At 42.1% G+C, this 27,801-nt stretch overlaps 1 protein-coding gene across 9 annotated transcripts in view; it reads right to left on the bottom strand.

Annotated features, from left to right (window-relative positions):
* The window catches only part of KLF12 (KLF transcription factor 12), a 519,070-nt gene that overhangs the window by 398,402 nt on the left and 92,867 nt on the right, over nt 1-27,801 (bottom strand). Inside the window, exon 1 of one of the 9 annotated variants that reach the window (XM_070048726.1) lies at nt 25,412-25,761. The exons of 7 other annotated variants lie outside the window; for them this stretch is intronic. The gene's annotated coding sequence lies outside the window, so the exon portion shown is untranslated. Of the gene's footprint in view, nt 1-22,333; nt 22,429-25,411; nt 25,762-27,801 lie in introns of those variants that run through there. One more of the 9 variants, XM_070048721.1, reaches the window with a different exon arrangement.

Genomic DNA, 27,801 nt, shown 5'->3' with positions numbered 1-27,801 from the left:
ATGAAAAAGGTCGGTGAAACACCATTTTTAACATATAAACAGGAAATAATTCATTACAAGGAAACAGCTATTTATGGTGTTAGAATGTAATGAACTACTATGCTACTATTATAAACATTTAAGAAAAATGAGAGAGCTTATTACACAATATTAGAAAAAAATGAACTTCACATGAAAATGAGTAAAACACACAAAAACATTCATTAAAGAAGCACGGTTTGGTGTGGTGGTTTGAGTAGGGGTTCCCCCCTCATCTTAATTCTAGTACTGTCACGATTCCATGTTTTTCTAAGAACTTTGCATACACACACACACACACACACTTATATACACACATATTTTACGAGTACTTCCTAGTGTTACTTTAAAATAATATAGGTTTAAAATGGCAATGTTTACTGAACTATAAAGACTAATAAGGTGTTATCCAGAATTTTCTCAACATAAATACAACAAACATGGATCTTATGTGGAAACTGCTTCAATGTTCAAAATGTTTCTATTAGGATATTTATAAACCATTTTGCTAGGTCCTGCAGATGATTAAAATGAGAATTATTAAAAGAATCATATCATTTTATAAGCTTACATTAGTAAGCAGAGAGCATTTTAAATTTATCTTACAAGGGGCACACACCATGTGAACAATCACAAAGCCCTAGAAAAGTAACCAGCAATAACATGCGACATATAAAAAGGGGTTTTGCAATTATCACTAATACTATTAATATAGTTACCACTGAGTATTAACCTCCAGATTCCCTGCCAGAGGTCTCAAATACTTCTCATTGACATACTGCCTCAGTACCAACTGTAGATACTTAAGTAACTGAATTTTACAGATGATTGGAAAGGAAGCTTAAGAAAGAAACAGAGTTTGTCCAAGGTCACACCAGGTGTAACTGACCAAATGGTGGAACCAGCACTTGCAACCATGCCCTGATTCTATATTGGTCACTTTCCCTAAATACTCACCTGTCTTTAAATGAACAGGGGTAAATTTATAAACCATGTTAAAATCAGCACTTATATTTACATACAAGCCCAGCAGATTTGCTTTTCCTCAGTTGTTTTTAATCTGTTCTTGAAATGGAAGAATCGGTATACTATATGAAAGGAAGAGTTCACCATGATTTGTTGTCTACTTTCATTTTAACGTGTTTCCTATTAAATGTTTCCGACTAAATTGATATTTTAAGATCAGAAAATTGATAACAGGAATGCTTCCTGATCATAGTTCTCTTTGGTTCAGACTTAGAATAATTCAGCACAATACACTGGCTCAGATACAGGTCTTTACTTCACTGTTTGGTATCTTTGTCACTAGTGATTTCTGAGATAACTATTTAGGGAACCTAGTAATGGGTTGGGGCACCCTGTATCCCTCTTAGAATTTCTTCCCACACATTTGTAAGGAGATCATCTACACACTAGGGTAAGTCTCAGGACCTTGCTTTCTAACATAGCTAGCACCTTTCTAGGCTGTTAGCTCCCTTCCTAAATAAAAATGTTTGGTTCCCTATGCCTTAACTTCCCTAACAGTCTCCCAAGAGGACTGCTTATTAGTTCTTACTTCTGGGCTCTGGTTAAGTGCAGAGCAAGGGCCAAGTGTAAGGCAGCTGAAGAGAAGAGTGTAGAAAAGGAAGGAGAGCTGCTTCCTCGGAATCTGATTCACCCACAGATGGCTCTCCAGTCCTGTGAAATTCTAGCAGATTTATCCTCTGAATACATGTGCATTTTCTCCCCACTGCAGATCTTTTATAATGTGCTTTAAGTAACTGGCTTGAGTTATCAGAGTATGCTGATGACCAAGCATACAAGTCAAGCCCTTAAGAGATCTGAACATTTTGGGGGGTAAAACCAAATAGCCACGACCTGGAAGTGGGGAAAGGCCAGAGCGGGCTTTGCGTTAACTCCATATGGTGGAGGGCTTGCTAGTAGAATACAGAAAACCAAAGAGAAGACAGCCCACTGAGGACTGAAGGACCATCTCTGTGGGATAAAGCAACCCCTCACAGCAAGAGCGGACTGTTCTACCCAACATTTATTGTTTCCCCATTCACCTCTGCTTCAGACTTTGCATCTTTACTGATGTCAATCTCTGGTCCAGTTAAATACTAATTTCTTCCATGGCAAAAGGGGTATTTCCCTTAAGATGGGTCTTAACTAAGTTGTTAAGTACCTAGATGAGTAGTTGAGCAGCTCAACTACTGTTCTACAGCTCTCCTCCAACCCCGTCCCCTTTCAATTAGTGTAATTTCAAGGGAAAACAATCATACTCCATTGATAATCTTCAAGTCACTCAGCTACTGCAGCCCATAAAGAACGCATTTATGCTAACACAAGCCAGGAAGGTGTCATTCTGCCACGCCCCTGTGTAGTTCTGAAGGGTGGTATTTACGCAACCACAACACTCAATGCTTTATCTCATTAAAATCACAAAATGTTGAGAGAGACACTCTAGATATTTTATCTTAGAAGTTGAAAGTCTTCACTATCACATAGATAACAAATGATCAAACCAGGATTCAAACTATACCCTCTCTAAATCCTGAACTGAATATATTCAAAATTGTTAAAAACCTTCTTTCTGTTCTACAGTTTTTTTTTTTGTTTTTTTGTTTTTTTTTTTTAATTGAGTACCAATGCATTCACAGCATTGTGCTCTTTTCTGGAGCTACGAAGATTATGCAGTTTGAGACTGATTTCACAGACTCCAGTCATTTGTCACTCCTGCTGGATGGAATTCTTCCTTGGACCACCAATCCCCATCTTTACACTCTAGAAATTCCAGCTTGCTGGGGTTCACACTGTGGCTTAGTGGGCACAGCTGCTGCATGCAGTGCCAGCATCCCATATGGACGCCAGTTCAAGTCCCAGCTGCTCCACTTCTGATCCAGCTCTCTGCTATGGCCTGGGAAATCAGCAGAAGATGGCCCAAGTGCTTGGGTCCCTGAACCCACATGAGAGACTCAGGAGGCTCCTGGCTCCTGGCCAGCCCAGCTCTGGTTGTTGCGCCCAATTGAGGAGTGAACCAGTGGATAAAGGGCCTCTCTTTCTCCTTCTCTCTCTCTCTCTGCCTTTCAAATAAATAAATATTTATTTAAAAAAAAGAAAGAAAGAAAGATATTCCTGCTTGCTTTAAGGCCCTCCTTTTGGAATTCTGTTCCTTTAATAATACCATTGGTATTGTGTGGTTTAAAATTCATTCCTGTAATTTCTTGTATGTGAACATCTTCATACATTACATTACACTCAAAGACTGTCTTCAGTTTTGTTTCCAATTACCAGTTCTATCCACAACACATAGTATATGGAATATCAAGTAGATTATTCAAATCTCTCCGATCACAATCTCAGGTACAAAGAACTTACTAATTGTCATTTTAGGTCTCTTTCATTTTCTTTACAGGAGGATATATGCTACTGACGATAACCTAGTTCTTGGGTGAAGCATACAAGTGGCCAATATTCATCAATAAAAATAATCAATACGGTTTAAATCATCACTATGGAAAATATGTGAATGTTTACCAAGCCAGAGTTATTTTTTGGATATGTCCTTAACATGCCACCTGCTAAGTGCAATACAACTGTCTTCCATTTATAAGAAGTACATTATAAACCATAACTCACCAAAACAGTTAATAACATGAGAGACGTTTTAAAAAACTAACTACACCATATCAAAGATTTAACCGGTAACTTACTATTCCATGTGACTCTTTTCCACCAAGTAAAAAATTCTGAAAAACAAGTGTATGCTTTTCAATTTGCATGCATTTATACATACGGACTTCAAGAGATGTAACAGGCTTCTTTAAATGTTAGGCTAAGCAACTTACTGTCTTGATTTTCCGCTTTTTGCTCCTTATTTTAGGCATGTATTTAGGAATAATTCTCCTTCGGGATTACTCTAAAAGAAAATCCTTTACTAAGGTAGGAAGTCAGTCTAAATGATGTCCAAGGCTTTAATCCACAGATTTTCTTAATTAATAATTCTTTTCACAAGTGTGCAGTCCTATCAAGTACATCATTCCTCATGTAAAACCTGCAGAACGCTGTTACCGCGTTATGAAAACAGCTTGAAAACTGAAACTAAAACCTGTAAAGTGTTAATAGGAAGTTCCAAATCCGCTAGGCACAGACAGAAACAGGACCTTCCTGCAAGTCTTGGAATACTTTTATAAAATCTATCTGGAAAACTTTGTACAAAAGAGACTTACTCATTTATTTCTTTTTATTTGAAAGGCAGAACTACAGACAGAGGGACACACAGGTCTTCCAACTCCCCAAATGCCCACAACAGCCAGGGCCGGGCCAGGCCAAAGCCAGGAGCCGTGATTTTTATCCCAGTCTCCCACATGGGAGCAAGGGCCCTGGCATTTGAGCCATCACTCGCTGTCCTCCAGAATGCATCAGCCGGAAGCTTAACTGAAGTAGAGGAGCCAGGGCTCAACCAAGCCCTCAGATCCGGATCCGGGCATCCACAGCAACACCACCCACCTCACTGTGCCATAGTTAGTTAATTATCTCCTTGTTGAATACTTTGATTGCCTCATAATTTGTAACTGTAACCATAATCTGGTGAGTGTAACTGCAGCTAAATCTTTGTGTATATTTGAATTTTTGGAAAAAACTGTTAGAAGTAAAATCTCTGGGTCCAAGAGTAATCACCCAATGGCTAAAGCACAGAAAAGCATAAACTTGGGGCCCTGTGGCACAGCGGGTTAATGCCCTGGCCTGAAGCACCTGGATCCCATATGGGCACCGGTTCGAGACCTGGTTGCTCCACTCCCAATCCAGCTCTCTGCTATGGCCTGGGGTATCAGTAGAAAATGGCCTAAGTCCTTGGGCCCCTGCACCCCTGTGGGAGACCCGGAAGAAGCTCCTGGCTCCTGGCTTTGGATCGGCACAGCTCTGGCTGTTGTGGCTAATTGGGGAGTGCACCATCGGATGGAAGACCTCTCTCTCTCTCCCCCTCCCTCTCTTGCTCTCTGCCTCTCCTCTCTCTATGTGTAACTCTAACCTTCAAATAAATAAATAAATCATTTTAAAAAAAGGCATAAACTTGCAAACGCTTCATCAGTGCAGGTACATGCATAACTACTGCACTGTCCTCCCCAAAAGTCAGTATGACCATCTTTCTGGTCTCACCCAGTAACAGAAAAGTGGCACTGTTTTAATTTGTATTTGTTAGGCGACCAGTGAGAATAGCCATCAATTCATCCACTTATTCGTAATATTTATGTTCTCTTATAAAATTCCTGTCCAAATATTTTCCCATCTTTATAGTAGGGCAGTGGCCTTATTCTGGTAAAGAGGTTTCTTCATAAAATATATGACATTTTCACTGTCATATATTAAAATTAGTTTTCCCCAATTTATAGTTTGTTTAAATTTACAAACTTTTACTATACAGATGTACTTTATTTGTAAGTAGTCAAATTTCTCAACCTATTTCCAATGTATGCTGTCTGGACTTAGAGTCATTCTGAAGAAAGTGTTTCCCCCGGTGCCTATTTATAAAACTATTTACTTAAATCTGACCTTAGTACCTTTTGTCCATGACTCTGATTCCCTTTTTATGAAGCAAATTGTTTGGGAGATGAACTTGAAGTCTTAGAATACTATTTCTGAAACTATCTCAGGCAACCCACTGCATTAAGATGCACAGAAGAGGGCTCGGGTAAGCTCCCGGGGCAGAACAGTATTGGAAGCTCCACTGCGTGCACTGACTTACTATCGTCATCACTGTTAGCAATTAATTTTTATTCCAATCCACATACCACTGCTCTCTTTTCAGGCCAATTTATCCTAGAAGATAAGTAGCACCCTGTTACAAGCACTCCTAGATTTTTATAGCAGGCCTCAGGTACTTCTAAAGCTTGTGAAAAAAAGAAATGATTTGGAAAGCCACACACTTTTTTTCATAATATGTTTCCATGAATTTTCTGAAGGTTCCCCACATATGCATAGATTTTTTTTGTTAAAGATTTATTTTATTTATTTGAAAGTCAGAGTTACATACAGAAAGAAGGAGAGGCAGAGAGAGAGAGAGAGAGAGAGAGGGAGAGAGAGAGAATCTTCCACCCATCAGCTGACTCACTCCCCAACAGGCCTAAACAGCCGGAGCTGGGCCAACCAGAAGCCAGGAGCCAGGAGCTTCCTCTGGGTCTTCCCATGTGGGTGCAGGGGCCCAAGGACTTGGGCCATCCTCTACTGCTTTCCCAGGCCATAGCAGAGAGCTGGATCGGAAGTGGAATGGCCAGGACTTGAAGTAGCACCCAGATGGAATGCCAGCACTGCAGGCGGTGGCTGTACCTGCTTTGCCACAGCACTGGCCCCATATGCATGATTTCAACATGTTTTGCACCAAACTTAAATTCATCTTGTAAATTGCATTTCCCACAGGTTTTTCTGAAGCATCCCCACAGATATTCCCATTGCAAGTGCTGGCATGTAAACAGGTGCTCAGTAAGCATGTTTAAAGAAAAAGAGAGGAAATGCTATGGAAGTTTTTTGTTTTGTTTGTTGATATTTGTTATTCTAACAAAAATGTTAAGTCAGAAAGAACTCAAACGAAAGCTTGTTCACAGCTCTTTCAAAGTAGTCAATTCTTCCCTCACAAATGAGCAGAAAAGAGGATCCTGATCATTCCAAAAGTGCATGCCAGATAGGATCAAAGGGGAATGTATCTTTCAACCTAAAATGAATGCTGTACGGTATTATTTTGTGCCTTAAAAATTGGTAAGTATTAGCATCTTTTCAGGGCACTTCTCTTTTAAGCTGTGTGTGTATGTGTACATGTGTGGATGTATATATGTGTATGTATATGTATATAGATGTACATACACACACTAAAACATTTGACTTCTAAGAGTCTACTGAGTAATAATTTATATTTTTGCTTTGTAGTTGAGAGCACTTTACAAACATCTATTTACTGCTCTCAGCCTAATGTAAGAATTTACAGTCAGGGAAGGAAGTCAGCTTGAATGAAAAGTCCAGTAACTGGAAGGACTTGAACCCAGGAACAAGGACCCCATGCAGGGCACACACTGGCCAGCTGGTACTGAGGCCACCACTACACTACCTCCCGCCTCCCTGAATGCAATGCTCTGATTTTAACAACTTATTCAATGTACTTCTATATCCCCTATTGACCACTGCCTATGATTTTGCCCTACTGGAAATTTTCTTTTTCTCTTATTTCTAGATAAATCCTCTAAAGCGATTGTTAGCTCCCCAAAGATAAAGGCTCTGGTTAACTTCCCACAGTAGCTAACACAAGAGTTAAAAATTGATTGTTAATAAACTGGAACAGGGAGGTTATGTTCCCAAAAATGAAAAACAAGCTATTTTTAAAGGCCTCATCTGACAGTCACTCAGACTCGCCGTCCGTACGCCCACCCGCAGGCTCCCAGATCCACAGACACAGGCGAACATCGCCACCAGGGACGCCGCGTTCCCAGGACAGGCTCGAAGTTGCTAGACCTGGGGAGGAGGCAAGGAGAGAGGGAGTGTCACCTGGATGCTTTTTCTTGGCAAAACAGGTTTTTCTTGCTAGCTTCAGCCCCAACAGAAGGCGTGGTAGGAAGAAAAGACAGAAGCCAAGTTAGCAGGGGAAGGTCAATGATGAAATTCCCAAGAAAAGTCCATTACCTGACCCTTGCAGCACAAGGAAATGTGAAAGAGGGAGTGCGAGAGACACAGAAGACAATGCCTTCTCTGCTACACTAACAGATAGGACTCGTTTTGATGGATTTATAAACCAAGTATTAACTTTGCCATGTTGTCTGTTTTTGTTGACACAAGAATAAAAATTTTTCAGGGGCTGGCACTGTGGCGTAGAGGGTAAAGCCACCGCCTGCAGTACTGGCATCCCATATGTATGCCAGTTCAAGTCCTGGCTGCTCCACTTCCAATCCAGCTCTCTGCTATGGCCTGGAAAAGCAGTAGAAGATGGGCCAAGTCCTTGGGCCCCTGCACTGCATGGGAGACCTGGAAGAAGCTCCTGGCTCCTGGCATCAGATGGGCACAGTTCTGGCAGGCCAATTGGGGAGTGAACCACTGGATGGAAGACCTCTCTCTCTCTACCTCTGCCTCTGCCTCTCTTTTTCTCTCTCTGTAACTCCAACTTTCAAATAAATAAATAAATAAATCTTAAAAAAAAATTTTCCATTTTCAAAACTCAACTATTTCGTAAAAGAAAAACTTCCAGAAGCACCTGCTTTTACCCTTCTATGTCAAAAGTTTCTTCCTTGCTTATATACAAGAGGATGCTTACAGCTGCAATCCAGCCTGCCAAATTCACCCCAAGGACAATAACCTTATAGCACGCCTGGTCCACCACATGCACCCATTTTTGCATCTCCAGATAGGCACAGTCGTGCCAATGAAAACCTGCTGAACACTGTGATTCCCTGCACATGAGCCTGCATCAGTTTTGGCTACTAAAATCATTTTCTAAGATGCACTTGTCAATATTTAACTCATTAAAACTGTGAATCCCGATTTTTAGCATTCTATTTTCGTTGTGCAACTTTATGCATTCCCTGGATACTGAATACAACATGGAGGCTCTAGGTTCTGATTAATGGAGATAGACTGCCATTATGATAAGGTTGACAAATCCTAACTCTGGGGAAGGCAATTTTAGAGTAAATATTGTTTTTTAACAGAGGCTGTAGAAACTGCTTATGAATGAACATCTATGGACTCAGGAATGGTCGCCAACACAATCCCTGTGGCTGTCTTTTTAGAAACAGACACATCTTATAATTATGTGAATATACCAGCTAAGGCAAAGTACACAGAACTAGTAAAAACCTACAATGCACAGAGAGAGTAGTCCATGGAAGCCTTGTCTGGATGGAACCCCACATACAAAACCATCTGCATCTTGATTCTAGTGGTGGTTACAAAAATCTACATATGTTGCAAAACTGCACAGAAGTATACACACAAGCACATACAAATGAGTAGAAATGTACTCCTACTAAAATCTGAGAAAGCTTTGTTGGTGGTACCGCTGTGAATTTCTTGTTTTTTGAGTATCAGTGAGGTCAAGTGGTAGGGGAAGGATAAGGGATCTCCCTAAAAGGAGAGGAAGGGAGGGCATCTGGGGGAGGGAGAATGTTTGTAAAGATACATTTATTTCAAAATAATTTCCATGGGGCTGGCAACATGCAGTGGCGAGTAAAGCCACCGCCTGCAGTGCTGGCATCCTATATGGGCGTCAGTTTGAGGAGTTCTGGCTGCTCCACTTCCAGTCCAGCTCTGCTGTGGCCTGGGAAAGCGGCGGAAGATGGCCCAAGTCCTTGGGCCCCTGCACCCGCGTGGGAAGACCCAGAGGAAGTTCCTGGCTCTTGGCTTTGGATTGGCACAGCTCTGGTCATTGCTAAAATTTGGGGAGTGAACCAGCAGATGGAAGACCTCTCTCCTCTCTCCCTTCCTTCCTCCCTCCCTCCCTCCCTTCCTGTTTGCTCCTTCTCTGTAATTCTGCCTTTTAAATAAATAAACCTTAAAATAATAATAATAATAATAATAATTTCCACAAAAACCATGTCTGTAAATTCCAAATACTGCCTGCTAGGCATAAATATGCACATTTGCTCAGTCACGTATTCACTCAACCAACACTTACTAAACACATACTGTTGCCTGGCACTGTTCTGCATGCTGGGGCTATAGACACAAAACGATGTCATGTTTTATCTTGAGGAACTCATCCCAAAATCAGGGCAGGAGGGAAGAGAAAATTTGATTCACAGTCCTTACAGAGCACACACGTGCAAACACAACTGGGCCCACAGTGAAGCCGATGTACCTGCCCCTCACCATTCCATTCACAAAATATATTATTTTAGAGTAGAAAATGATCACACTAACAACCTAAGGTTCATATTAAAATCTCAACCTAGGGACACTTCTTTCTTCCTTACTGATGTCATTGCTAATGTAAGAGTAAAGAAATGTTCTGTTAAAATAGTAGACAACTGGGCCGGCGCCGCGGCTCACTAGGTTAATCCTCCGCCTTGCGGTGCCAGCACACCGGGTTCTAGTCCCAGTCGGGGCGCCGGATTCTGTCCCGGTTGCCCCTCTTCCAAGCCAGCTCTCTACTGTGGCCAGGGAGTGCAGTGAAGGATGGCCCAAGTATTTGGGGCCTGCACCCCATGGGAGACCAGGAGAAGTACCTGGCTCCTGCCATCGGATCAGCGCAGTGCGCCGGCTGCAGTGCGCTGGCTGCGGCGGCCATTGGAGGGTGAACCAACGGCAAAGGAAAACCTTTCTCTCTGTCTCTCTCTCTCATTGTCCACTCTGCCTGTCAAAAAAAAAATAAATAAATAAAAATAAAAATAAATAAAATAAAATAAAAATAGTAGACTACTGGGGCCGGTGCTGTGGCTCAGTGAGTTAAAGTCCTGGCCTGAAGCGCCGACATCCCATATGGGCACTGGTTCTAGTCCCAGCTGCTCCTCTTCCGATCCAGCTCTCTGCTATGGCCTGGGAAACAGTGGAGGATGGCCCCAGTCCTTGGGCCCCTGCACCCGCGTGGGGGACCCGGAAGAAGCTCCTGGCTCCTGGCTTCAGATCAGCACCAGCTTCAGCCGTTGCAGCCATCTGGGGAGTGAACCAGCAATGAAAGACCTCTCTCTCTCTCTGTAACTGTCTTTCAAATAAATAAAATAAACCTTTTTTAAAAAATAGTAGACTACTTTCCTAAGAAAGAGGGTTATATTTCACTGCAAAAGTTCAACCAACTTTTAAATTGTTTGCTCAGATATATTTCTAGAAATTGTATTCAAGTTATTAAAGCTAAATTTACAGTTTAGCTTGTAAATATATAAAACTGAGGGGTGATAACCTTCCCCCCCTCAAAAAAATAATGTTATTAGAATTTACATATCTGTAATGAGTAAAAGAATATGAATCAGGAACAGATGGTGCTATTTCTTCAAAAGCACAGCTATGGATTCACTGTGTATTATATGTACCTTCCTGGAAAAGTTTCGTAAAAACAAACAAGTTCACTTAAAATTAATGCAATCTTTTATTTAAGATATACTTTTTCTCTGCTTCTAATTATAAATTAACACTATCTCAACACCTTAATTTTAATTGACTGGTCTCTCTGCCAAGGAAGTCTAATCAGAACATGTGAGTTTCTTTATCTTCTAACATTACCTTCCGAAAAAAAAAAAAAAATCTAAAACAATATTGGTGGTTCTTTGGCTTTACTAAAGATTTATTACAGAAAGGATGATTTCTAGACATGGGGGAAAATAAACAATAAAAAACTAGTATTAGGTTTTGAAAATGTAATACAAGTAAGATAAAGATGGACTTACACACACATTTGTAGCCTCCGGATGGATATCACAGAGATCCAGATGACAAAGGCAAAGATGGTAACGTTAAAGATGGTAACATTAACACGAAGCAGCCAGCTCACACACACTTCCATCCTGTAGTGCCTCCAAATTTCACTCATGAGCTATCACCCAACTAGTCAACGTGAAAGGGTGCCTCACAGCTGTTAATGTGCACAGTGTGGCTTGTTCAAAGGCCAAATTCATGAATGTCAATGACCATGTGTGGTATTAACAAACATTCTCGATGAAAGAATTCAGGTACAGGTATAAGACATAAATGGCCAATCAGATAATCAGGACCTCTGATACCAATGTTCACCTGGAAGTAGTCAACAGAATATCATGTCTTTCAAACTTGGTAGCCACCACTTCTAAATTTATCTGCCATAATGTTACTAATAAATAATTAACAAATAAATAGTAACCACAGACTATGGAAATAACTCATTATTTCATTGATAGTTTTTGAGTTTACCATGTACCTGGCATAGTGCCAAGGGCCGTCAAGAGACTTCCAAACAAATAGGATTCATGCTGTCAGGGAAACTGTCTACAAGGGAGGTATCTAATAGAGACCAAGGATCACTCCTGAAGAACACAGATGCCCCTAGTGGATGCACTGAACTGCAGTCCTGGCCAGGCTATAGGGATCCCAGAGAGCTTTGCAGTCTCCATTATGCCAACAAGCATTTCCGGAATGCAATGGATTCACTCCTGGATGGCTGAATACAGTGTAGCCGCAGTAACTACAGCTTCTCTGTGACATGAAACCAACAAAGGCATCACAGAGGTCTGACCCACAAATTTTCCATGAAGAAATGAAAAAGCAAAAGATGACTCACTGGAACAAGAGGAAAGAAGACAAAAACACCACTGCAGGGAGCCACAAGGTGCAGCCAGCTGCGAGCCGCCACCATACCACATCAAGGTAGGAAGAAATTGCCGCGTGCCCCGCCGCTCAGAGTTTTAGCTGAGTGGGAATTCCACAGTCACTCACTTTTACGTCAGCCTGGGGCGGTGCATGGGGTCCCAGCCAGGCTTGGATCAGGGAATCTGCCTTGCTTACTTCCCCTCCCCCACTCCTGCAGAGCGCCATACTCGGCAGTGAGAAGTCAGGAAGTCAGGAGGAGACGGCAGCGTCCTAGAGAGAAGTGAAAAGTCTCTGACAACTGTGTTACCGCTGGTATTTCCTCAGGGAGAACCTCACGGACTACACCGACTCGAAGTCCAGCCAGCCTAGAGAGCTTGAGGGTGGAGGGTGCCCACCTGACCCCGGAAATAGAAAGCCCACTGCCTGCTTCTCACTGGCCCAACAAGGGCTCTCAAGGACAACCAGGTAGGAAGGGCCATCTTGATAAGGCGAGTGCAAGTAGGGGGTTTTATGTGAGGGATAAATCTGCAGTCACTACTGACTTTGAGTCTTACTGGAGGGTCATCAGGGGCAGGGTGCACACGTAAGGCTGAAAAGCACTCCCCTCCCCTAATGCTCGGGCAGAAAACCGAAAGGCAGCAGGCTCTGGGAACACACCGGCTCTCTCCGGGGACAGAGCAGGCTTACAGGTCTGAGAGTGGATCCTCTGCTCCCTGTGACTGTGGGAGCCCTGTATGCTAAGACGGAGAATTCTGTGCTGCACAACAGGGCTTGGGATGTGCTTGGGTCTCCGGGCAATCACCGTGTCTGGCTTCAGAGGCTCAGAGCTCCCAGAGTACTTGGGGTGGGTCATCACAGAGGGTTCTGTGCTCACATTGAGGGCCACACATATACTTTGTGTGGTTCATGCACCTGTGTGGGTGGAGTGTGAAGCCACTGTGGATTTACCCCCAGCATTAACCACCTTGGCAGAGAGGAGGTGAGGCAGAGATCACACAAGCTGACGTGGTCATACCCTCCACTGTTGAAATTACAAGAGACCTACCACGCCCGGCATGGGTGTCACCCTGAACTCTTACACCACTCCCCAGCACTGACTGGAGCTCGTGGCCCCACCCAGCACACGCCTCTGAAGATCTACTAAGCCACAGGGGCATAGTTCAAAGATAAAAGCCATCAGAGGAGAAACCAACAAGTGGTTCCACAAATGCCTAAAAATAAACATAGAAATATGAGAAACATGAACAAGGAAGAAGTAAGCTTCCCCAAAAAGACAACATTTCAATTGAAGAACGTAAAGACAAAGAGACCAATGAAATGCCTGAAAAGGAATTCAAAAGAATGTTAAGATTATACACAGAAACAATGAAAAGCAAATTATGTAAGCAAACCTATACAAGACATGAATGAAGAGATAGAGATATTGAAGAGAAATCAATTAAAAATACTAGAAATGAGGAATTTAATATGTCAAATGAAAAACCCAGTGGAGTACATTACAACAGAGTTGGTGAGGCACAAGAAAGAATATCTGTGCTAGAAGAAAAATCTTTGGAAATATTTCAGACAAAAAAAAGAGACAAAATTATAAAAACTAAAAAGTATTCAAGATTTATTAGATACTATCAAATGACCAAACATACAGCTCTTAGGAGTATCTGAAAATGTAGAGAGAATAGATAAGAAGGGCTATTTATTAAAACAACAGCAGAAAACCTTCCTAGTTTGTAGAAAGAAAGAGATAGCCAAGTACAGCAAAGCACACAAACCTCCTAATAGACATGATCAGAAAAGATCTTTACCATGATACATAATAGTCAAGATTTCAACAGTAAAACAAAAGAGTTTAAAATGTGCACAACAGAAATGCCAGATTACCTTCAGAGGACCTCTAAATAGACTCACAGCTGACTTCTTGTCAGAAACCCTACAGATAGAAGAGAATGGAGAGACATAATCCAATTCTTAAAAGAAAAGAACTGTCAACCCAGAATACTGTTCGCTGCCAAGCTCCCATTTATAAATGAAGGTAAAATAAAGACCTTTCAAAACAGACAGAAATTCATAGAATTTATCACCATTTGTCTAGTCTTACAAGTGATAGTCATCATTATGAAAGAATGTGAAGGCAGAAAATCTCCTAGTAACAGGACAAAGGAAATCCAAAACAAATGATAGGAATATTTATGGGAAAATGTCAGGACCAAATCATGACTTATCATCACTAACCTTGGATGTAAATGGCCTAAATTCTCCAATTAAAAGATACAGATTGCATGAATGGATTAAAATACAAGACCCATCTATTTGCTGCCTTCAACACCTCAACAAATATACATGCAGACTGAAAATCAAAGGATGGAAAAACATATTCAATGTTAAGGGAAAGCAAAAAAAGAACAAGAGTAGCATCCTAATAGCAGGCAAAATAGACTTCAACAAAGAAACTGTTAAAAGAAACAAGTAACAATATCATATAATGAATTAGGGATCACTCCAATAGGAAACTGTAACTTGTAACTACAGTGAAGTAATCACAGAGCACCAGGCTTTTTGAAGCAAATGTTCATGGGGGCTGCTGTTGTGGCATAGCAGGTTAAGCCTCGGTGAAGCCAGCATCTCATGTGGGGACTGGTTCAAGACCTAGCTGCTGCACTTCAGATCTAGCTCCCTGCTAATGTTCCAGGAAAAGCAGCAGAGGATGGACCAACGTATTAGGCACCTGGCTCTCATGTGGGGAGACCCTGAAGCAGCTCTGGGCTCCTGGCTCACTCACTCGCTCTCTCTGTCTCTCTCTCACCTTCTCTTTTTATAACTTTCAAATAAATAAATCTTTTAAAAACGTAATGGATTTAGGGAGCGGCGCTGCTGTGCAGCAGTGGGTTAACACCCTGGTCTGAAGTGCCAGCATCCCATATGGGTACCAGTTTGAGACCTAGCTGCTCCACTTCTGATCCAGCTCTCTGCTATGGCCTGGGATAGCAGTGGAAGATGCCCCAAGTCCTTGGGCTCCTGGCTCCTTGTTCCTGAATGGCACAGCTCCGGCTGTTGCAGCCAACTGGGGAGTGAAGCAGCAGACGGAAGACCTCTCTCTCTCTCTACCTCTCCTCTCTCTGTGTAACTCTGAATTTCAAATTAATAAATAAATCTTTTTAAAAAAAATGGATTTAGGCCGGCGCCATGGCTCAACAGGCTAATCCTCCGCCTTGCAGCACCAGCACACCAGGTTCTAGTCCCGGTCGGGGCGCCGGATTCTGTCCCGGTTGCCCCTCTTCCTGGCCAGCTCTCTGCTATGGCCCGGGAGTGCAGTGGAGGATGGTCCAAGTGCTTGGGCCCTGCACCCGCATGGGAGACCAGGATAAGCACCTGGCTCCTGGCTTCGGATCAGTGCAATGCACCAGCAGCAGCGCGCCAGCCACGGCGGCCATTGGAGGGTGAACCAACGGCAAAAAGGAAGACCTTTTTCTCTGTCTCTCTCTCTCACTGTCCACTCTGCCTGTCAAAAAAAAAAAAAATTGATTTAAACAGAGACACAGATTCCAATATAATAACAATGGAGGATTTCAACACCACAATTTCATCAATAGAGAAATCAGCTAGATAAAAAAATCAACAAAGAAACAACAGAACTAATCTAAACTATGGACCAAATGGACTTAATTGATATTTACATAACATTTCATCCCACAGTTGCAGAACACAAATTCTTTTCATCACAGCATAGAACTTTCTTCTGGATAGGCCATATGCTAGGCCATAAAGCAAACTGCAACAAATTCAAATAACTTGAAATAATACCATGTATCTTTTCTGACCACAATGGAATGAAGCTGGAAATTAACAACTAAAGATAACTCTAGATAATCTGCAAACATATGGAGATTGAACAATACCCTCCTGAATGAATAGTGAGTCACAGAAGGAATCCAAAAGGAAATCAAAAAATTCCTAGAAATGAACAACGTTGACCACACAACATACAAAAACTTTTGGGTACAGCAAAAGCAGTGTTAAGGAAAAATATTCTAGCAATAGTGCCTACATACCGAAATTGGAAAGGTAACGAATAAATGATATAAAAATGTCTCACAAGGACCTAGAAAAATAAGAAAAAAGCCAAACCAGAAATTATTCATAGGAAAGAAATGAGAGAACTAACAAGCTTGAGACAAAAAAAAAAAAAAACCACGATACAAAACTTCACTGAAATGAAGACTTGTTTTTTTGAAAAAATAAAATTGATACACTGTTGGCCAACCTAATCAAAGAGAAAAAGAAGAAGAATAAATAAAATCAGATATGAAAAAGGAGAAGTTGCAAGAGGTGCCACAGAAAGAATCTTCGGGAACTACTACAAACAGCCAAATGCCAACAAACTGGAAAATCTTGATAAAATGGATAGATTTCTAGACACATACAATATACCAAAAATGATTCATGAAGACATGATGGGAAAGCAGTAGAAGATGGCCCAAGTCCTTGGGCCCCTGCACCCATGTGGGAGACTGGGAAAGAAGCTCCTGGATCTGGAGAGTGAACCATCGGATGGAAGACCTCTCTCTCTGCCTCTGCTTCTCCTCTCTCTGTGTACCTCTAAATTTCAAATAAATAAATCTTTAAAAAAAAAAAAAAAAAAAAAAAAAAAAAACACACACAATGAGTTTTCACCTCACCCAAGTAAGAATGTCTTTCATACAAAAATCAACAATTAATACTGGTGAGGGTGTGGGGAAAAGGTACCCTAATACACTGTTGGAGGGAATGTCAATTAGTGCAGCCATACGGAAAACAGCATGGAGATTCCTCAGAAATCTGAAAATAGATCTTTCATATGAGCCAGTCATCGCACTCCTGGGAATTTACCCAAATGAAATGAAATCTTCACATGAAAGAGTTATCTTTACACCATGTTCACTGTAGGTCAATTCACAATAGCTAAGAGATGCCATCACACACAATAGAACACTACTCAACCACAAAAAGGATGAAATCCTATCTTTTGCAACAAAGTAAACCAGTGCCAAAAAGAGAAATATCATTCTTTCCCTGATATGTGGTAATTAATGTACAGAGCACAAAAAATTGTAATGTATATAATCAAAAATGACATTGTGAGATTTAGTTATTGTTTGCAGCCCTTGGCTATATTATTGATTTATGCTAACTACTACTTGTTCAATTCTTTATTTTGTGGAGGGTTAAGCTTGTGATTATAAACTGCAAGTATGTCATTGTAAAAATTAAAGAAAATGTAAGGAAGGAGTTGGAGGGTTGGCGCATGGGCACAAGAGAGGATAGAGTAAGAAGTACCATTATACTCTTAAATCTGCATTAACTACATGAAATTTGTTCAACTTGCATGAATAAATTTTAAATAAATATTTTTAAAAACTCACAAAAAGGGCTGAAATGGACATCGAGTACTATAAACCCAGTGTCAATCTCAGCATGCCTACAAATTCTCCCTTTTTAAGATTTATTTATTTATAAAATCACAGAGAGGGAGGGAGTGAGGGAGGGAAGATAGAAATCTTCCATTCCTGGGTCACTAACAAAATGGCCAAGCCAGGTGCTCCATGTGGGTCTCCCACGTGCATGGTAGGGGCCCAAACACTTGGGCCATCTTCCACTGCTCTCACCACGCCAGCAGAGAGTTGGACTGGAAGTGAAGCAGCAAAGACACGAACTAGCACACGTGTGAGAGAGATGCAGGCACTGCAGATGGCAGCCTTACCCACCATGCCACAAGACCGGCCCCTTCTTCATCATTTCCAAACAAGATTCACCAAAATGCTTCTCAGAATATATGACACAGCACAGCTATCGTCAACAGGAGTTTTCTCAACAATTTCTTTATGGAAAACTTCTCTCTGCTTATATACATGGCCAGTATACAATATTAAGTCATATACACTGGCTTTTCAGCAGCAGAGGCAATCAAAAATGTTCTTACCATGTATCCCAATAAGCCCTGCTTCATCAACATAGACCAGAATGGAAACAGCTCCTCTGACTTCCACCCACCCCCTCCAGCACCTCCTTAACATGGAAGATTGACATCATCCCTGACCCCCACCTTCACACAGACCCTTCCCATTCTATCAGCTCTATGTGAAGATGTCTCTTGGATGGATCATTTCTTTTCTATTCACCTTGGCATAGCTGTTTAGAGTGGCATTGGACAAAATCACAACAGATCCCCCAAGCCATGTCTCCAAAACTATCTCCCCCTACACAAACACAAGCACACTAGACTACTTGTGCACAACTTTCCTCCCCACACCTTAGCTCACGTCATTCCTTCCACCTAAAGCACTCCATCTCTTGCACTAAAACTCCATCTCTTGCACAACCTAGCTGTAAGCAACTTCCTCAGAGAAATCATGTCCTAATGCTCTACCATCTCAGAACGACCAGAATGTTTTATACCGTTCATATGCCTAGTAGTACAGTTACCAGCAGATAGAAGAACTCTCACCCTCACTCTAGCCCTCTAACTCTTTCAAATAAATAAATAAATCATTCTTAAAAAATTAACTTATCTGGGGCTAGCACTGTAGGGTAGCAGGTAAAGCTGCCACCTGCAGTGCCAGAATCCCATATGGGTGCCAGTTCGTAACCCAGCTGCTCCACTTCAGATCTAGCTCTCTGCTATGGCCTGGGAAAGCAGTAGAAGACAGCCCAATTCCTTGGGCCCCTACACCATGTGGGAGATCGGAAGAAGCTCCTGGCTCCTGGCTTCTGATTGTCGCAGCTCTGGCCGTTGTAGCAAATTTGGGAGTGAACCAGCAGATGGAAGACCTCTCTGTCTCTACCTCTTTCTGTAACTCACTCTCTCTCTGCCTCTCCTTCTCTGTGTAATTCTTTCAAATAAATAAATAAATCCTAAAAAAATTAACTTATCTACTGGTTCTTAAAAAGAGCTCAAGTACAGTTAGCATGAGGACACAGTCCTGAAAATCTATCTGGCCTGGTAGCATCTCGCCCCAGCAGGCAGTATTCCATGTTTTTACTGTTAACAATACAAAGACAGAATGTCAAGAAACTGTTAAAAAGATGCAAACCCAGAACTATTTGCTTTGATGCACCTACTTTTAACATTGCTGGAGTTAGGGCCATAGGAATCCTACTTACAGTCTCAGTTTAAATTGACTGAAAGACTTAATGGATTGCTGAGACTTAACATCAATTAAGTAAGACCTGATAAGTATGTCCAAATGGGTAATAAAATAATTCAGAAGGTCCTCATAAATATGTAACATTAAATATTTGCAATGTGTCATTCAATGAAACAGATAAGATCTATGCTTCAGAGAACAGGAACTCATAAAGCATTTAAATGAAGAAGAGAAAAGCATTAACTGAGACACAAATCACAAGCTCAAGGAACAAGTAGGAAGCCTTTCTGGTATCGAGATAACCCAGGAGACCCAACACATTGGGGCAAAACCTAGTAAAATGGCAATCAGATTCAAGAAAGTGCAAAGAGTAGCCAAGAATGTTCACAAGATTAACTAAACACAAAAAAAGGTTAAAGAGATTCCACACATGATAAGTCAAGTCTGACCACCAGACTGAAAACCTCTCTGCAAGATTAAACAGAGATTCCCTTCATGAAATACTATTTTTTCATTAAGTCTGTAAACTTGAATGATTGGATGAAATAAGGGGCTAGCGCTGCTCAAGCTTTTCTAATTACCCCGCTAATGGCCAGAAGGAAAATAAAATTAAGACCCTGATCCTGTGACAGATTAAACTGTTTTAAGCATCCAAAATAAATGCATTCAAATGCTTCTCAGAACAGAATATGCTTGGTGGTGACTACACAGGGGGACGGGGAAGGAGAACAGTGATCAGGTAATTCAAGGAGCTTGATCCAGGGCCACTCAGTCTGCAATAACACAGGGGTATGAAGACACCCACAAAATCATCACAACTTCCTGAAGAGCACATAACAGGCCTAATGAAAGGGTGTGTGTGTGTGGTGTGTGGTGTGTGTGTGTGTGTGTGTGTGTGTGTGTGTTTTAATGGTTTCACTGTTTCTAACCACTTCCATATGATACAGTGAACTGGGATTATACAAATTACCTGGTCTTTGATGGTAACAAGCATAGTAAGCTACCAAGCTCCAATTTTTGAAAAAGCACTGACAAACTAACATAATAGGGTAAAGGTAGTATATGGCAGAGTGAGCTAAAATTTTTCCCTTAGCGTTCCTTGAGGTAAGCTTGCATTTCTCTATTCAAGATAATATTTATCTTTCCAATCAATAATAAAATTCTAGGGGCCGGCACCATGGCACAGTAGGTTGAGCCTCTACCTGTGGTGCCAGCATCCAATATGGGCACTGGTTTAAGTGCCAGCTGCTCCACTTCCAATCCAGCTCTCTGCTGATGGCCTGGTAAAGCAATGGAGGATGGCCCAAGTACTTGGGCCCCTGACCCACGTGGGAGACCCAGAAGAAGCCCCTGGCTCCTGGTTTGGGATTGGCCCAGCTCCGGCCATTGCTGCCATTTGGGGGAGTGGACCAGCAAATGGAAAACCTTTCTCTCTCTCTCTGTAACTTTCTCAAATAAATAAATAAATCTTTAAAAGATAAAATAAAATTATAAAAATTAGGGAGTGGGGCCTGCTGTAGCATAGCAGGCAAAGCTACCACCTCTCACATCAGCTTCCCATATGGATGGTAGTTCAAGTCTTGGCTGCTCCACTTCCTATCCAGCTCCCTGCTGATGTGCCTGGAAAGGCAGAGGAAGATGGCCCAAGTGCTTGGACCCCTGCACCTACATGGCAGAACCACCTGAAGCTCCTGGCTTCAGCCTGGCCCAGCTCCAGCCATTGCAGCGATCTGCAGAGCAAATCAACAGACAGAAGATCTTCTTTCTCTGTAACCCTAGCTTTTAAATAAATAAAAAAAATTTTTTAAAGTTACGCAGATCCTAACAGTGACTCCTGTGTGAATTGAGAGGAGAATAGAAAGCATTACATCCACTCGTATGGTTATGAACAATACACAATATTCCTTAACACATTGTGTGCCATTTCTATGCCTGCTTGGAAAAAATTCAGAAAACAGAAACAAGGATATACTCAATCAATGAATGACTTCTTTAGTCAGTGTGTTAATGAAAATACTTTGAACACCTTGCCTTAGAGTAAATGACTCAGAGTGCCCAGGAGGAAACCACCTTGCAAAAGTACCAGTTAGAGAAAAACCTACCACTCTCCATGCTATAGAGGGATAGAGAAGAAACTTCCACCCTCAGCACCCTCTTCCTTGCAAGCATTGTCATTTACCACGTTCCCTGCCTGCATGTGTCAAATGGGATAAGTAGAAATGCTGGCTGCTCCAGCACACCCAACACGCAGATCCTGGTTTCTAATACTGTCCCCCAATAGGAGGAAGCAGGGCTTCTTGGAGAAATGGTTGCTTCTAGAACTGGCACAGGAGATACACAACACGCTTTGGAACAATTAGGGTGTTGCGAGGCGGGGGTATTAACTTTTTAAAAAATTATTAATGGAGTTAAGTCAAAGAGATACAAGAGAAAACCAAGAGTCCCCAAGAGCCAAAGCTAGAAAAATCCGAGCAACAAAATAAAGTAATACTGGATTATCATCTTTAGTATAAATAAATATCCATGCGTTGACATTGATATAAATGATTTGCTAGAAAGAAACAGACTGGACACATAAATGGACTGCCAGACAACTGTCAGCTTAGACTGACAAATGACAGACAGATGAGGGAAGAGAGAAAAGTCTCACGACCAGAAGAATCTCAAATGTAGGTGGACGTTTTGTTCCCAAAGAGGTGGAGCATAACCCCCACCCTTAGGATAGGGTACATGCAAAGGCTTCCTTCCAGAGAGTACAACAGAGAAAGGAAAAAAGAAAACAACTTTACCGGGGAGAAACCTCACACATCCTAATTCGGCCAGGCAACTGAGCTTGGCAGGAACAGAGATTTGTCACCTTTGATGGTCCACACCCCTCAGCTGATGTAAGGAGAAATGCACTTTATTCATAACCCCACACTAAGAGCACCAAACAAATCCCAATTGAGGGATAATCAACAAGATACCTGACCAGTACTCTTCTGTCCCGGCCAAGAGGTGTCAAAGAGATGTCATCACAAGGCATTATGTGGTAGACTGGATGGGGTTCAGGAGCAGAAAAAGGACTGTGTATACAAACCAAAGAGACATGAATAAAGTAAGGGCTTTGGTTTAATAACAATGCATCAATATCAATTTATTAACTTTAACAGCTCTATCAATGCAAGATGCCAGAAATAGGGAAAATTAATTTATATGATATATGAGAACTCTAATTTTTCTAATGAAAAATTCTAATTTTTCTGTGAATCTACAACCTCCAAAAAGCAAAGTTAATTTTTTAAAAGATTTTATTTATTTGAGAGGCAGAGTTACAGACAGTGAGAGAGACAGACAGAAAGAAAGGTCTTCCATCCACTGGCTCACTCCCCAAATGGCCACAACAGCTGGAGCTGAGCTCATCCAAAGCCAGGAGCCAGATCTTCCTCCAGGTCTCCCACACAGGTGCAGGGGCCCAAGCACTTGGGCCATCTTTTTTTTTTTTTTCTAAAGATTTATTTATTTTATTTGAAATTCAGAATTACACAGAAAGAAAAGGAAAGGCAGAGAGAGAGAGGTCTTCTATCCACTGGTTCACTCCCCAATTGGCTGCAATGGCCGGAGCTGTGCCGATCTGAAGCTAGGAACCAGGAGTTTCCTCTGGGTCTTCCCAGGTGAGTGCAGGGGTCCAAGGACTTAGGCTGTCTTCAGAAGTGGAGCAGCTCGGACTCAAACTGGCATTCGGCCATCTTCCATTGCCTTCCCAGGCCACAGTAGAGAGCTGGATTGGAAGAGGAGCAGCCGGAACTAGAACCGGCACCCGCATGGGATGCCAGGGCCACAGGCAGAGGATTAACCTACTGCACCACAGCGCCACCCCAGCAAAGTTTATTTTTAAAACTACCTGTCTTACCTTTCACACAAATTTGCATTTTTTAAAAGTCTATGAAAATACATCGTTTGTTGCAGCTTACATCACCTACAAATATATTAAATAGTACGTGTACCTTTCTATCTGTTTTATAAAGGACACACTTGTATTCTATTCACTTTGGAGAGCTCTTAGAGATAGAACTCTCCATCTAAAAAAAAAAAAAAAGACTAAAAGCAATTAATTATCCCTGTGTGGAGGCCCTTGGATGCCATCATAACAGAGAAGTTATTGGTAAAGGTTCCAAAAGAGAAATCAATTAAGTAAGAGTGCTTATCGCCCAACTGTGATTGAAATAGTTCACACTCACATCTACTGGAACCACTCTAACAAGGACTGTTTAATTATCACTGGCAACAATGATCTCTCCTTAGAAAACATCCTTTTTTTTAACTACAAATATTTGCATTTGGTCATCCTACTCCTGTGATCTACAAAGAATACTTTATACTTTTTTGACTACACATGTATTATATGTTCTAATTTTATTTTTCATTTATTTGCTAACATCAGCTCCCCTATAAGTTATTCATTTTAACATTCATTACTTTCTTTGGAAACTACTGGGAGACACAGACCATTCAAGAAATTAACATATATATTGGTTTTAAAACCATAGCAATCTGAACCCTAATTGCACATAATACAACTGGACATATAGTTAGCTTTTCCAAACCAAGCTTCCTGCATTCCAGAGACACCCTGCTCAGTCCATGTATTTGCTTGAGGATGTCTCCTCCTGTCCACACCTGCAATGAGCCATGTGACTTAGGCCTACAGATCCGAGTATTCTCCCCTGGCCAACTTCACTGGTCTAAAAAATGGATGAGCAGGCCAACTGTCCTCACACAAGCGCTTTCTCTTTCTTTGAGAATATAAAATGTGTTTACATTAGAATTTAGCAGCTACACTACAGCCACATCCTGAGAGCCTGGGAATAAAGCACACAGAGGCAACAGAACTGAAAAATGTATAAGTAGAGCACCGGGCCCACCACTGAAATGGCTACACGAGGCAGTATGGAGAAAACAGTGTCACCTTGCCTGTGCCTGGGTTCCATGAAGCCATAATCTGATACCCCTATTCTGACTGAACCACGCTGAGTTAAGATTATGTTTAGGTTCAGTGTCAAAACACTTGAGAAGAGCAGTAGACATGACCGAAGCGTCTCTCTTGCCCATGCAGAGTGCAAAATCGGGCAGTCAAGGGCTACTGTGGAAGCTGTGCTCCCCGACGTCTTACAGAACCCAGATACCTTCCAGCTCACAGCTCCACCATCCCTGGGGCTGGACCCCATCCTAACCATCCAGTACAGCAGCTAGAACACCAACCATCACAACCACATTCCATGAGACAAAACTGAGGGAAGGACAGCCTGTGTGGCAAAGGAAAGGCACCAAGAGACTTCAAAGGTGGGCTCCACCACTCATCCACTTACACCTCACTGGCTGGAACTTGCCTGGCCATATCTAGAGACTACATAATGTCACTTCTGGGAAGCTATGCCCACAAGTAAAAATCTTATTATAGAAAGTGGCAGTAGGGAACAGGTACTATTGAACAATCTCCTCCTCCTCCTCCTGGTCTCCCATGCAGGTGCAGGGCCCAAGCACTTGGGCCATCCTCCACTGCACTCCCGGGCCACAGCAGAGAGCTGGCCTGGAAGAGGGGCAACCAGGAAAGAATCCGGCACCCCGACCAGGACTAGAACCCGGTGTGCCGGCACCACAGGCCGAGTATTAGCCTATTGAGCCGCAGCACCGGCCAGGAAGAGGGAAATTTTGATGCAGGGTTGGTGTGGTTGTGTAAAGTAGTACAGTCATTGAGATCAGGGCTGGGGGTCTTTGGCAGTCATCTTTGAAATTAAGTGCTGTATGTTTACACCCTAAATAATCAGGCAACTCCATACTTCTTAAGGAGACATGTTTGGGAATGTCTTAATGCTACACTGCAGTAATGAGCATTAAAGGTATCTAAATAACCCATTAGGAAAAGGAAAGATGATTTTTATGGAACACTGTCAGAAGTGAGCGCTCACAGCAATATTTATAACTTAAAAAATGTTGCAAGAAAGCTGTAAGAAGTCAGTTTTGAAATGCAGAACCATTTCTGAATATTAATAACACATACTTACAAACACCAACTCCATAGAGGCTCACGCACGTGTAAGAACACATTTCAGGGGAAATGCGCTGTGGCGTAGTGGGCTAAGTCTCCATCTGCAGTGCGGAAATGGGCACCAGCTCATGTCCCAGCTGCTCCTCTTCTGATCCAGCTCTCTTGCTTTGGCCCGAGAAAGCAGTGGAAAATGGCCCAAGTGCTTCGGCTCTTGCACCCACGTGGAGACCCGGAAAAAGCTCCTGGTTTCAGATCAGATCAGCTTTGGCCATTGTGGCTATTTGGGGGACAAACCAGCAGATGGAAGATCTTTCTCTGTCTCCTTCTCTCTGTCTAAAGTTCTACCTCTCAAATAAATAAATAAAACTGTAAAAAAAGAACATACATCAAGCCATTCCAAACGGTGTTTGGGCATGGTAAGCAGCAGACATGACAACAGGAGAAAGAGTGGAAGAGGGAACTGAAGATAAAACACAATGAATGAAACAAGAGAGAGGCCTTTCTGGAACTAACTGATGGGAGGGGGGTGGGCAGAACTGAGGAGTATAAAGAACTCAATCATCTACATCAGAGAATCAAAAACAGCACCACTACTCAAAACCAAACCCCATCCACCCTGAAAAAGAAAATGAGAAAAACAGGAATCAAGTAGACAGAAATATAAGTGGAATCAAGTGAGATTCCAAGTCTGGCTCCAAAACTTTTAAGGCAAATGATTTAATCATACTTGCCTATGCCTCATTTTCCTTATAATAAGAAAAAGATGGGCAGCTTTTTGGCACAATGGATTCGTCGTCCATTTGGATGCCTGCATCCCATATCAGAATGCCTGGTGTGAGTCCAGCCAGCTTCTTGCTGGGAGGCAGCAAGTGATGGCTCACATACTAGGGTCCCTGCCATCCACAAGGGCTACCTCGATGGAGTTCCAAACTCCTGACTTGAGCTTAGCTCAGCCATGGCTATCACAGGAACTTGGGGAATGAACCAGTGGATGGACAATCTCTGTGGGTCTGTCTTTCAAAGAAAATAAGCTAGTAAATACATTTTTTAGAAAAGAAGATACAAATATCAGATACAGGGGCCGGCGCTGTGGTGTAGCAGGTTAACGGCCTGGCCTGAAGCGCCAACATCCCATATGGGTGCTGGTTCTAGTCCCAGCTGCTCCTCTTCCGATCCAGCTCTCTGCTATGGCCAGGGAAAGCAGTGGAAGATGGCCCAAGTCCTTGGGCCCCTGCATACCACTTCAGAGTGGTGCAGCTCCAGCCATTGCAGCCAACTGGGGAGTGAACCAGCAGATGGAAGACCTCTCTCTCTCTCCTCTCTCTCTCTCTGCCTCTCCTCTCTCTGTGTAACTGACTTTCAAATAAATAAATAAATCTTTAAAAAAATCAGATACAAATATTAGAATGACTATGGAGTTAAACCAGCAAATATTTTGTCAAAGTTAGTTTTTCAAGCTGAAAATCAGCCTAAATGCAAAGTGTCCCTTATTTGGCATCATAAGCACCATGCACCTTACACAGGGGCCTCTAGACTAGCTGGGCCACAGACACAGGAAGCCTCATGGTTTGTTCACCTGCTATCCATTAGAAAATTCTTGTAATTACATCTTTAATTGATTGCTGCAAGCTTCTTTTTTTTTTTTTTTTTTTTTTTTTTTTTTTTTAGATTTTTATTTATTTATTTATTTATTTGAGAAGCAGAGTTATACACAGTGAGAGGGAGAGACAGAGAGAGAGGTCTTCTGTCTGCTGGGTCACTCCCCAGTTGGCTGCAATGGCCAGAGCTGAGTCGATCCAAAGCAGGAAGCCATGAGCTTCTTCTGAGTCTCCCACACGACTGCAGGGGCCCAAGCACTTGGGCCATCTTCTGCTGCTTTCCCAGGTCATAGCAGAGAGCTGGATCGGAAGAGGAGCAGCCGGGACTAGAACCAGCACCCATATGGAATGCCGGCACTGCAGGCAGAGGATTAAGCTGCTGCACCACAGTGCCAGCCCCATTTTTTTTTTTAAGTTTGCTACTAGTCCCACCCTTGGAAAGACTATTTAAATGGAAAATAGGTTTTTGGGTACTCTGTAGAAAGGAAATAACAGTAAGTACATTTATCAAAACTGAGAATCAAGTTCATGGCCAGGGAAGCAGTTTATCTACCCTGCCCAACATCACACTCCATGTTGGGCAAATCTCATCACATGGTTCAAAGGGAGAATTCTTCCTCTAAAGAAAGCTTCCATCCCAGTTTCCTAGGTTTAATAAAAAATAGCGTTAATTCAGTGCAGCAGGGAGGCAATACTTGCACACTACACTTGTACAAGAAACACAGAATCACACAGCACTGGGGCCAGCCTGTGCCTCAGACTAAGCCACAACTCCACTTCCGATCCAACCTTCTGCTAATGCACCTAG

Source organism: Oryctolagus cuniculus, chromosome 9 (genome assembly GCF_964237555.1).
Source record: "Oryctolagus cuniculus chromosome 9, mOryCun1.1, whole genome shotgun sequence".
Lineage (NCBI taxonomy): Eukaryota > Metazoa > Chordata > Mammalia > Lagomorpha > Leporidae > Oryctolagus > Oryctolagus cuniculus.
The sequence above is the reverse complement of the archived record's forward strand: the minus strand, read 5'-3'. Positions and strand labels throughout refer to the sequence as shown.